The sequence below is a fragment of the Lotus japonicus genome, chromosome 2 (assembly GCF_012489685.1).
Source record: "Lotus japonicus ecotype B-129 chromosome 2, LjGifu_v1.2".
NCBI lineage: Eukaryota > Viridiplantae > Streptophyta > Magnoliopsida > Fabales > Fabaceae > Lotus > Lotus japonicus.
This window is the reverse complement of record NC_080042.1, coordinates 3,272,655-3,285,453: the sequence shown is the minus strand read 5'-3', so window position 1 is coordinate 3,285,453 and position 12,799 is coordinate 3,272,655. Positions and strand designations below refer to the sequence as shown.

General features: G+C 39.1%; 1 long non-coding RNA gene across 1 annotated transcript; it reads right to left on the bottom strand.

The window, feature by feature from the left end:
• Nucleotides 1–11,363: 11,363 nt before the first annotated feature.
• On the bottom strand, nucleotides 11,364–12,553 carry LOC130735194 (uncharacterized). Its single transcript, XR_009018333.1, has 2 exons — nucleotides 11,883–12,553; nucleotides 11,364–11,801 (listed from the first exon to the last, which is right to left on the bottom strand). It is a non-coding gene; the product is annotated as an uncharacterized LOC130735194 (long non-coding RNA).
• Nucleotides 12,554–12,799: the final 246 nt, after the last annotated feature.

The window sequence follows — 12,799 nt, the reverse complement described above, 5'->3', positions numbered from 1 at the left end:
CACTATAAAATGGAGGTCATTTATTGTACTAAGGATCTTTTACCTCATTTTATGACATAACAACTTTATACCTTTATTCTCTATCACTTTTATACTCTGTTAGGGTTTCCCCAAAGGGTCTTTAGTCTAAGTCAGGTCTAGGTCCAGAACACTGGCTTTGACCTACCTGTCCTTTCCATTGACGTTGAGAGGGTGTAGGACAATGAGTGGTGGTTGAGTCAAAGATACGATGCACACTGTACGGACAGCGCCATCACGCCCCCCGTCATGCTTTGTGTTTTGGGGGGAAAGGCGGCGGAGCTTACGGAGCCGAAGGACAACACGGTGGACCAGCTGGTGGTGGAGTTTAGAGATCTAAATCGGTGGTGGAGTCGGAGGTGAAAAGACAGGGGTGACGTTGGCGGACTTACGTCAGGTACTGGATACCATTCAAGAAGTGCAAAGACAGAATGAGCACTTGTAGACTGAGGTGGAGTATTTACGTTAGATGCGAGATTTTCGTCATGGACGCCACATGGAGGAGGAAGGTGTATTGGAGTTCAAACCTTTTGCATTGGCGATGAACATATTGGAGCACCTTCAGACACTCACGTGGAATATGTACGCGGGAAACTCCGATCTGTTGGACCCACCTTCGCTACTTCAACACTAAGATATAGACGGGGTTACGGTTGCGGTTAAGTATAGGTTGTCGCCTTCAAGGTTCAGACGAACAACAACGACTTGGTTTATTAAGCAGTCGCCCTACTCAATTAGAAACTTTACTGACTTGTCAACAAAGTTTCTAACTCAATTTTCAGCAAATCAGGTGCAAAAGGCAACTACAGCAGACCTATTTAACGTTCTCCAACAACAGGGTGAGATGATAATGCATGGCTCGTTTCAGCAAATTGTATGTTCAGATGGATGACACCAATCCTTTGGTCTATGTGGCAGCCTTCAAACGTGGCCTGGGGGCGGGTTCCTTGAACAGTGATCTAACTAGGCGACCCGCACAAGACATGTTAGAGTTCAGGGTGAGAGTTCAAGAATTCATTATGGTCTGAGTTGGCGTTGGAGAATCATGATCAAGATCATTCTTCACTTCAGGAATATGCATTGATATTTCAATTGATTCATCTCAGCCTTGCTTCTCTTCATTTTTGTGCCTTCTCTTGAAGTCTTCTAGATATTAGATTTTCAAAACTGGATCCTCAACTTCAGAGAGCTTCTTCTTCCTCTTGCTACATGGTTCTTGAATTGATGAACAACTTCAGCTTGTGAGAACTCATGTAGAAGATGCACTTCTTGATGAACTGATAATGCTCCCCCTCAATTGGTGCATTCTATCTCTTCTTCTTCATCTTTATGTTTATCTTCTTCCTCTGATCAATATGAATTTGACTCTGTAGCTCAATTTCTTTTTTGCATATCTGAATTTGACACCTCATGCTCTTCTCTTCACTCTTTTTTTCTCTCAAGATTTGACTCTTTAGCTCATTCTCACTTCACCTTTCTTTACTGATTTCATTCTCTTCTTTTCACTTTCAAACACTTTGATTGTTGGCTCATTTGACAATTTCCATAATTAGTGCTCTTCTCAATTGTGATCGCTTCTCCTCAATCATCAACCTTGCTCTCTTTCAGTTGTATATGTCATTTATACTGAGTCTTGAGTATATGGCTGCTACAAGGTGCGAGACTTACTGAGTGTATGCAGTGGACGTTAGAGAGTTTAAACTAGCCATTCTAACCACAAGTACTTGATAGCAAATATTTTGATTTGTGTCAAAAGTATAAGACTTCTAGTTTTGTTGAGGAATGCTTTTGAACAGGTCTTCATCGTCCATGATAATTTTAGGATGTACTTGGTTTCTTGAATTCAGCTTAGCATGTTCAGGCTTAATTTGAATTGGGATAGCCTCTTGACCGTTGAAGCTAGTGCTTGATCAGACATTTCTTCTTTCGGCTTGTAGGCACGCTTCATAGCTTCTGTGGATGTGTTAGCTTTGTACTTTGATTTGTGCATTGTGTCAGGATCGACTAGTCACATGTGAATAAACATAGTGTTTTGCTTTGGTTGCTTGCTTCTAGTTTCTTGCTTTAGTTGATTCTTCATGATACTCATTTATCTTATGATTGCTTGAGTGTTCATGACTTGATATCTCTTTGAGATAAAGATATTTCGCATAGGATTGGAATCACACGATGACTTCTTAGATCCTTGTGATAGTGGGACGTTGGAACTCTGGACGATCCCAATTGTGAGCTTTGACTTCTTGGATCGGAGAGATAGGATGCTCATTCTAGAGACGATGTAAGGTCTTAGCACAAGTTGAATTTGCCTTGTGTGCTTTAGTTGATCACACCATGAATGTATAGACAATGCCAGATCATCATGCTTGTAAACTTGGTATTGTCTTAAAGACATTACTTTCCATCATTCTTCTTTCTTCCACATCCTTGGTCTTCTAGGCATAGAGTGGATATTTGATACTTAGACCATGATGCCTTATTAAGTTGAACTGTTGCTTTCATGTTGATGCATGGGATAGAATGTTTGAGGGTGCACAGGATTATTCTTCATTATCTTCAAGTTATCTTCTTGGGCGCTGATTGTTTCATGTAGGCATCGCCAAGTCAATCCAACTCACTCTAGTTGAATACTGACATGCGCGTGCAAAACAGGCATCGCCAGGTCGATCAAACCCACTCTACTTGAACATACAAACTTGTGCGTGTCAAAATAACCTCGCCGAGTCGATTCAACCCACTCTATTTGAACAAACTGACTCGCGCGTGAAAAAGTATGTAAGCATGGTGCATCGTGGTTAGCCAGACAATGTAACTTCCGCACAGGATACACGCCTCTAGCTGACGCTCATTGTCTCTGAAGGTATGAAAAACACTAGAAAGGGGGTTTGAATAGGGTTTTGCAATAAAAAAGTTTCCTTTTGAAGTTTTACACAAATCTCTAGGTATCAAAAGTAAGGGAGCAAAGAGTAAAGAGAGAAGGACACAATGATTTTATCCTGGTTCACTTGAACAAATCCTCAAGCTAATCCAGTCAACCCGTTAAGGTGATTTTTTCCTTCGTCGAATGAAGGTAATCCACTAATCAAAGGTTGTTACAACTGCACTAGCACAACTTGCTAAGTGACTAACACACCTAAGAACTAGAAACCACTAAGACACACAAGTCTTAGTCTTCTCAAGGATCCTGACCTACCCGGTCCCTTAAGGAATACAAACAATATGATCAAAGTTTGGGTTTACAAAGAGTGCTTCTAAGACAAGCAAGGCGTAAACAGATTTAGAACAATGAAGAAAATAATTGCTAAGGTATTCGCTTGAGTGTAGGTTGATTGCAATAAGTTTCTTAGCATTTTCTCCCTTTCTTAAGCCTTTATATACTCCAAGCCTTGAGTGATTTTTCCGTTGTGAAATTCTATCCGTTGGAGGGTATATCTGGAATTTCCAGATCGTACAATGGCTGATCCTCGTTAGGTAAGCGGTCAGGATAGTACACTACATACTATTTGATAGTGACCCTTGCCTTTTGCATTTGACTTCTGATCTTCAGATGTGCTTCATGTTGGAACTTGTGAAGCCTCTAATCAGAGTCACGAGGATGCTTGGATCTTCAGAACTTCAAGTCCTCGGCATCTGGACCGTTCACTTCAGAACTTCTGATCTTCGGAGTAGAAGCACTTGGTTTTCAGAGCCAGCTTTCTTTGGGTCTTAAGAATCTTCAAGTCTTTAGAGTCTTTGACCGTTCACTCATAACTTCTGGTCTTTAGAGTCTTCAACACTTGATTCTTCAGAATCCTCATCAGAGCTTTTATCTTCAGAACATCTGAAGCAATAAACTACCGTTCATCAAAACGTAGAAAGTGCAGAAGCGGTTTGTTAGTCAACACTTTGGTCTTTGACTTATGATGAATTCCACTTTCAACCAGAATCAGAACCTGTTTGTCAAACACACAAAAGACAAACGTTAGAGTACCAAAGTTGTTCACACTCAAAATATATACTTGTTATCATCAAAACCTAGAGATGTATAACATAACCAAATCTTGGTCTAATAGTCTCCATGGTACCCTCAGGTAAGCATTGGTCCTTGACCAAAGCATATAAACAACAAGAAGTGCCTCCCGCACCCGAATGACTATTCCAGTCACGACGACCCATCCGCCAAATGTTCGCAAAACAATAGTAAGGAGTGCCTCCCTCACCTTAGTGACTTCTACCGTTACGACGACCCATCCTCTTGACTTCCGCAGTCAGGTTCTCTTCTTTTCTCAAAACTCGAATCGCCGACCTTTCCGTTTCCAAACCTCATTTCGAATTTCTAAGTCTTCTCATAAAGGGTTATTGTAAGACCCAAATTTCAGACTTGGATTTAAATAATTATTTTAATTATTTTTCCAACCCAAGAGTAGAACCGGTTTAACCGCAAAATGACCTTGTAAAGGATAATGCTGTTTTGGACGACTTGATGAAGAATAACGTTCAGGAAATTGCTTGAGGATAGTACTGTGTTCAGTATAAGAGCTAGCACGAGCCATATCCACACCCGACTAAGGTCGAGAGTGTCCGAAAAAGGCTATTTCTGCTCTTAAAGCATTGTTTAATCGAAATTCAAAATCCTTGGAAAAATAAGAAGTTCTCTTTATTTTTCCCTCGACCAGCATTTCGTTTTAGAACTCTGGACTGTACGCACGATAGGTTTCACTTCTCGGAAGTCCGACGACGCTAAATTCTATTCTCTCAAGGCTTTAAATTCCAACACTGAATGAAGACTTTTTCTATTCGGAGCTTCTAACAAAGTTTCCATCCGCGCAACCAGATTTCTTTCGACGTTTCCAACCTTTCTTCAGAAGGAAGTTTTGTCTTCCGACTTTCACAGCAAAAAGTAGTTTTTCGGAGTATTATAACTCACACCGCTTTTGGATCGTTTTCTTCAAATTCAAGAGACTTGTTTTGAGTTCTGGAATTCTGTCGCCAAAATCTCGCTTAGAATTCACAGATGAACGTACTGCAAAAAACGGAATTGCGAAATTTTCCTTTTATCGCGATTTCACTCTCCTATAAATAGGAAAAAAACACAAAAACTTGTCATTCCTTGTGTGTGTGGCCGCGAGCTTGAGGAGAAGAGGGGGAGGAGAGAACTTTGTCGTTTCTTGACCGATCTTCGAGCTGTTTGTCTCTACTTCACGGCACAGAGGTAATCTACTCACTTCTTACCTCTGATCGTTTTTTTTTATCGCGTTTCTTTATCTCTTTCTGAGCTCAAAGTTTCGAGCTTTTCGTAAAATTGTTCGATTTTTCCGATTTTTCTTTTGAACTACCTTCTATAATTGCCCAACAAGCTGAATCTCTCGCCGTTGCGCGCCGATTTCGATCGAGTCGCCGTTGATATGAAAAACAGTGTAAAAACCCATTTACGCACATATTGAAACTTTATCTTCGAAAAGCCACAATCCGACTTAGTGCCCTTAGGATTAGTTGCTATAAATGTCGTTGTGAACGACCCCATCAAATTTGTTTTTCAAAGTTTTGACTTTGAGTTTTTGAACCTTAATTTTGGACCAAAGTGCCCCTAACTAGTCGTATATCGACCCGCTCGTTCTAAAATTTTTCCGACAGTTTCTTTACCCTAGTTTTACCCTAAAACTACCTAGGAATTAAATTAGATCGAAGAAAAAGCGCCGAAACGCTAAATTGGAGAGTGGCCGAGACCTATTTGTGTTAGGACAGTGAGGAAACTCAAATCTGGGCAAGGTTGGCCTTATGCTTACTGTAGCCCTTCGAGGCGCCAAAATTTTTGCTTTGGTTTCGTGTCATTCCGAGTTCTGTAGCTCGAGTTATGCGCATTTTAGTGAGCAAAGGTAAATATTAGAATTTCTGTTTGGTTTCACGAGTCAAAACTCACCCATTCGGGGAAACTCTTCCATTTGCGTTAGAATGTTGTACACAGAAGCTTCATGAGCGTTGTCGAACATTAGTTAGGATTGTTTCGACTGTATCGACTTGTTTTGATTCATTATTGCTTTGTTTGCTCAAAGGTTCAATTGTGGAAACTTTGGGGTTGACTGAACAAGCTTGTGAGCGAGACCTGCACCGCGAGACTGGAACAACTCGAGGTTAGGGAAACTTACTTACTAGCTATTTGTATTGTAGGCGTCGATAACTTCGACTTGAATATTGTTTGATATTGAGGATTGCACTGAATATTGTTTATCGCTTTGAACTGGAAAATGTTTTCTGGAGGCTTCGGCCAAGTGAACTAATTGAGATGTGTGTCTCCGTTTTCTGAGGCTTCGGCTGACATTGTTGATTGGGATTTTCTTATTGCTTTGATTGATTGTTGATTAATTCACATGCTATGTGCTAAATGGTTAATCTTAGGATGTGTTGATATATGTGCCATGATTGTTATATTGTGCTAACTTGATTGTGCAATTATACATATATCTGTTGTACGTCAAAGTGTGGGAAAACGGGTAGTTATGCCATACTCATGATGAGATTTTGGAAGGTTTGACGGGACGAACCGAGGTTCGGACCCCTATTATTATTTTAGTGGATCGAGACCTTCTCTGGGAGTTACTTGGGATGATGGGATCTTTTAAACTCATAAGATTAGAGACAAACATAAATGAAAACTAATTTTCAAGGAAAATTCATAATTTACTAAACAACATCTGAACTCTTTAAATAATGATAACAATCTCAGATAAAAGCTTAGGGCTTGGATACTAGTTTTGGAAAATGAGAAATGTCGCCGAATCCAAGTTTTGGGGAAACTCATAAGTTTCTGAGTATGTTTATACTCTTTTGCTCGATGAGCAGTTTTATGGTTCGACTATCTAAAGGGATAAGTCGGGGAACTATAGGTTTCCAATTACATAAGTACTCTTCGCTCGATGAGCAGTTTATTTGTTTGGCTATCTAAAAGAAAAGCCAGGGGATAATAAGTTTCTAAGTACATTGGTACTCTTTCGCTAGCTGAGCAGTTTGTGACCATCAAATTGGATGAGTCAGATGATTCAAAGAAATCATCATGAGTGATTGCACTGTTTTTGTTTTAATTGCATTTTGTCGCAGAATCGACATTTATCTCAGGATATTTTTAGAGCCAACAAACTCTAACACTTTTGCTGATTAAGCAAGCTTATGGTCAAGAACCACAGTATATACCTTCGGGTACAGTATATACCTTCGGATACAGTATATACCTTCGGGTTCAGTATACCTTCGGGTACAGTATATATCTTCGATACATTATATACCTTCGGGTACAGCATGCCTTCGGGTAACTCGGGCATTCGATGGGGGATATGATCGACCGTATGGTTAGGATCGACCTGTTGATGTCAGGCATAGCGGAGGGAAAAGTCGACCCACAGGGTTAGGAGTGATCCGGCTATGTCAAGGTTGTAAGTGACACCTGAGGGTTATGGTCGACACAATGGCAGTGTTAGGACCGACTCGATCGTGCCCAGCCTACTTCTTTCGAAACATTTTGAATTGACGTTGCATGATACATCATGCACCCTGACTATAACTGTTGAGTTGGTTAATATTGAATTGTTTAAGTTGTTGAGGATTGAATTGTTGAGATATTGCATATTGAACTGTTGTTAGAGATTGATAACATGCTATGTATATACCTTAGGGTAGGCAATACGGAACTTATATCTATATATACAACATATATATATATATATATATATATACCCCCTATTCTTCACATGTTGTTTGTATTATCTATTGTATACTGTAAGTTGACCCTAGTGTAACACCCCGATTTCCGGGGGTCACTTTAGTAACCTATTAAAATAAATATGCAATATTTTCTAAAAGGGATTTATAAATGCGAGTATTTTTTTTCTTTTCAAAGTATTTCTAAATCATGAAATGCATACTCCCAACTGTATATAAATTTACATCCAGCCTTAAACAGGGCAAGTACCCGGAGGTAACAACAGATGAACCCAACTTACAAACCTAACGAATAGAATTAGATTCAACGAGGAATCTTATTATGCAATGACTCATAAATCCGATATACTCCCTACGATTTCTAAATCGGAGAATCGCAAGATAGCAATGCACCGGAACCTACCCAAAACTTTAAACAATACTTATAAAATAATCCTATAAGCTTTAACCAACAATGATAAGCTCTTTACCCAAAAGGCTCTAGCCTTACACCCGACTCTATTCTTCGAGTCTTCTATAGTTCTTCGACATGAAGTAGCATATGCTCGCATCACCACCTATCGTTGTCTGACAATGGGCGTAGTCCGCCAAAACACAAACAAAAGGCGCGAGGGTCAACTCCAAAGAATTACATAAGTAATACACCCAATAGGTAAAGTTTAGGGGATAGCTACTTAGGCTTAGAAGTTTGTGATAACATTATAAATTGTATAACTTCCAATGAATATAAATGACAAATAATGACAATTAACATGTATCAAATAAAGTTAACAAGTAACAATCACACTCGGCAACTAAGTCAGTGTGCATGGTGCATGAATGCAATGCTAAGGAACAAGATGCAATCCGGAGGGATGGGCACCATCGAGTCAGCCCTAACACCGGCCAAGGTGGGACCATTTCTGCTCGGGCGTCTCTTATACCAAACAAAATGTAGTCAGATCAGCAGTGAACCCGTAGGTCTGCCATTTCCATCTGCTACTAAGAATCACCGTAGTGTTCTTATATGGAAATCCGGGTCTTAAGACCATTTTGGAATCCATCGAGGTCCGACTTCCTGCCGTATATTAACCTCAAAGTGTGTGAATGAATGCAACATGATTAGCCAAACAACGTCTCCGACCTCACTCGTCACGTGTTCTAGCTAACTTATTGTCTCTAAAAAGAATACCCTAAGGTAAAAGTCGATTCTCCGACAAAAGACAATTAAATATAAAAAGAGTGCAACCACTCATGATGACTTCTCGAGTCATCTGACTCATCTCCATCCGATGGTCAAAAACTGCTCAGCGAGCGAAGAGTAACAATGTACTTGGAAACTTATAGTTCCCTGACTTATCCTTTAGATAGTCCAATAAATAAACTGCTCATCGAGCAAAGAGTATAAAATACTCAGAAACTTAATAGCTTTTCCTAAATCTTGGATTCGGCGACACTTCTCATTTTCCAAAGCTAATATCCAAACCCTAAGCTTTCATCTGAGATTGTTATCATTATTTAAAGGGTTCAGAGGTTGTTTAATGTTTTATGAATTTTCCTTGTGAAATGGTTTCCATTTAGTTTTGTCTCTAATCTTATGAGTTTAAAAGATCCCATAATCCCAAGTAACTCCCAGAGAAGGTCTCGATCCACTAAAATGATAATAAGGGTCCGAACCACGGTTCGTCCCGTCAAACTTTCCCAAAATCTCATGATGAGTGTGGCATGACAGCCCGTGATCCTCACTCTGGCGTACAACAGATATATGTGTAATTGCATAATCAAATGGCACAATCAAATAGTCATGACACATATATCAACACATCCTAGATTAACCATTTAGCACATAACATGTAAATCAATATCAACACATCCTAGATTAACCATTTAGCACATAGCATGTGAATCAATCTCAAAAACAATTCAAGCGATAAATGATTATCAATTGTCAGCCGTAGCCTCAGAAAACATTTTTCCCAGTCAAACACAATCAAGTGCATAAACAGTAAATCAAGTCGAATTCATCGACACCTAAAACATTAGCTAGTATTCAGTGAGTATCCCTCACCTTAGCCAATTCCCATACTAACTGCAATTTCAATCCCAACACATCTTTGCTTTCCAGTGTCGGTTCGCTTCCTTTTATTCTTTAGCTTCGACGTCAAGCGCTCCCGTCATTCGTACCCTTCATGAGTACACATAACTGACTCAAAGTCTAAACTATGACTTCAGGCATTTGACTCGAAGCGAACGTATGTTAAGCCTAATCCCCATAATGGTTATAACCCATTAGGATCAGTTTCAGAAATCAAGACAAGTCGTAATAATGACAACAAACAATAACACAATTTAAGATGCTTCAAAAGCTTTTGACTTACTGAAACGATTTTAAAACCAAATCATATACCTTTGCTAAAGTAGAAAAGTTCACATAACGAATACTTATTCCTCTCGTTTTCCTTAGAGTTCTTAATCTCTATTAGAATGCTCATTGAGGCTTTTCACAATAACACGTACGCAAAGCTTCTTGCTAAGTCAATTAACACAACATCTCGCAACGACATTATCCCATCATCTTCCTCAATTAATATCTTTATCCTCAAGATTACTTATCAAATCACTTACAACAACTTAACGTCTCAACGTTACCCTCGCAATCGATACCTCAAGTTGAACACCATATCAGTATCAATTCTTATCAAATTCACTAACTCTTATAAAGAAATCCATAAACCATAGTTAACTTCCAAGACAAACAACTCTTATCTAATGATCATGTACTTATTCAAGACTCATAAGCTCCTTCAAAACGATCGAATCATTTCTCTTAATCTTAAACTCGTGATATCTCGTTAGACACGAAACCCTAGTCGCTTCGAAACTCCACTTTGCTTCTACAAAATTTCCAAACTTATAGATAAGTCCTCAATCTCTAAGAAACGAGTTCTAGTCCTCAATTAATCCCTTAATTACATCTAAGTCCTCGAACTTCCAAAGTTTCAAATCTAGACCTTCTAAAATCAAGTATTTACAATAAAGCTCATAAACTTCTTGGAATTCAAGATTCAATCCTAAGTCATCTTCCAACATCAAAATTTCCATCACAACTTAATCCATTCTAATTAATACCTTTCGAAGTCTAATTCCTCACTCGGAAATCCAAACTTAATTGTTCTATCTCTATCCAATCTTGTTATTCCTAAGCATCCCTTAACAGTGAGTAATATTCGAACACTTATTCTATAACACTCAAAAAAACTCGTTCGACTTTCAAAACTTTTCGCAATCGCTTTTTAACGAATAAATGTGCGTAAAGACTCGAACGTTCTTGATTTTCATAAACGAATAAACAACATACGTAAGTAAGTTTCGAAAGATGTTTTCCTACTCCAAACATTGTAATATAATTTTAAAATGAAAGGTTTTCTCAAACTTTTCCATAAACAACGCTTTTCGCTTGAAATAAGTGATTTTGTCAAAACGAACATCAACTGTACAGCGACTTTAGCTAATTTCTAAATACGTCAAATAAACTCCGAAAAATCTAATATTTTTATCCTGATTTCATCTACAGGTTTTGTAAATTCTCATAAATTTTCAAGTCCAAATTCGAAGTACAAAATTCAGGAAAAATCAAATACTACAGCAGTTCGTGAGAATCGGGACAGCTTAACCCGTGCTCACTAAAATGCGTATAACTTGAGCTAGAGAAATCGCAATTACATGAAACCAGTGGCAAAAGTTTGCTAACAGAAAATGCTACAATTTTTATGAAGAACACAGTTCCAAAATCTGAACCGAAACACACGAGTTTTGGCAGAACAGCGGCTACTACAATCACAAGACAACAGCAGCATAAATTTCTCCTAATCTAATATCGAACCCATGCTCATCCAGAGGTAATCTAACCATCTCAAATACCCTTACATTTTCAAAAACATTTTCAGCCCCTACAAGAATTAAAACAATACCCAAAACAGAAAAATATTTCGTTTTCTACCTTAAGCCTCATGGCTAAGGTTCTAAATTTGCTTCCTCCTCTTCTCTAACAGCAGCTTTTGCCTTCCTCTGAGGACCATGAATGTTGAACAACACTGGCACAGTTCAAACAAGGACTGAGCAGATGAATAAGAGGATTAGAATTAGGGTTTTGAAAAGGGAAAAGCAGAAATTGGAAGGGAGGATTAATCTCTTACCCAAAATTGATAATCAATTCAGCAAGAGGAGGCGGAGAGCTTCCTGGTTCTGAGTTCAGTGACATCTCCGGCGAAGGTTGGCCGGAGAAGACGGTGGTCACGGTGGCCGGCGGCGGTTTCCGGCGAAGGTTGTCGGAATCAGAAATTTCTTTAGGGGTTTTGCAGCGCACGTCGAGGGGAGTTCCATGGTGTGGTTGGTTTCTCCAAAAACTCAGTGGTTCGCCGGAGATCGGACTTTGAAGGTGGCGGCTAGGGTTTCATTTTCTCTCTGGTTTTCGCCTCCATGGTGGCTGTGGCGGCGTCGTTCATGGTGTTGGGCGTTGGTGGTGTGCTCGTATCTGAACCAGAGGCAAGGAAAAGAGGAAGATGATGGCTTGATGGTGCTGGTTCGTGAGGGAGAAGGTGGTGGTGCTCTGGCTCGCGTGAGGAGAGGAGAAGGCTCGCGGTGGTGGCGGCTTCCATGGGAGAAGAAGAAGTATGGTGATGGTGGTGGTATTTTTTTGTTGCTTCACCAGAAGAAAGGAGAAGAAGTGAGTGAGAGAGTGAATTGATTTCTGATTGGGGTGGGGCCCACGTAAGAGAAAGAAAGTGATCAGAAAATTGAAAAATTTAAATGAGAGAGAAAGATAGAGTACTCCCTCCGGTCCTATTTATAAGGATGAAAGAGAAGAAAAATCTTGGTCCTTTTTATAAGAACCAAATGAAAGTTTGAGCTATATTAATTATTTTTTTCCAATGATGCCCTTATTAATTCTAACTTGTAAAATGTGTCTGATTAATTATTCTTTCTCTTTCTCACTTTCCAACACTAATAACAAAGGGTAATTTTGGAAGTTTATTTTGATTCAAGACATATTTAAGACATTTTACCTAGTTTAACTACATTTCTTAAACTATGTGAATTTTTTTTTGTTGCT